Source organism: Tupaia chinensis, unplaced genomic scaffold, assembly GCF_000334495.1.
Source record: "Tupaia chinensis unplaced genomic scaffold, TupChi_1.0 Scaffold144529_1, whole genome shotgun sequence".
In the NCBI taxonomy this organism is placed as follows: domain Eukaryota; kingdom Metazoa; phylum Chordata; class Mammalia; order Scandentia; family Tupaiidae; genus Tupaia; species Tupaia belangeri.
In genome coordinates, this window is record NW_006204388.1 from 3,581,735 (window position 1) to 3,582,158 (window position 424).

Sequence of the window (424 nt, forward strand, 5' to 3'; positions counted from 1 at the left end):
TTTTAAAAAAAAAAAAAAAAAAAAAAAAAAAAAAAAAAAAAAAAAGAAAAGAAACCACAGCTCCTCTACCCTGTGGTCCAGTCCTCTTTTTTTCCCCTTATTTTTGGAGAGGTTTTCGCTACAGGGCGTGTGCGCTCGCCAGAAAGACAGAGACAGAGAGACAGAGAGCGAGAAATCACCCCCCCAGGGAAGATGGCCATGCTGCAATCCCTTCTCCTCCATTCTCCTCTAGGGATCTTGGGCACGCATGCACACGCGCCCGGCGTGAGTCCAAGTCACCGAGTCCGGGACTTGGACTACGGTCGGCTACGTGGGAGTCCAGTGACACAGCTATTACACTAACTGCTGGTCCCGTCCAGTCCTCTTTATGCATGATTCTCATAGTGGTCTTGGGGGGTTCGCTCTGTTCCAATCTGGTAGGGAA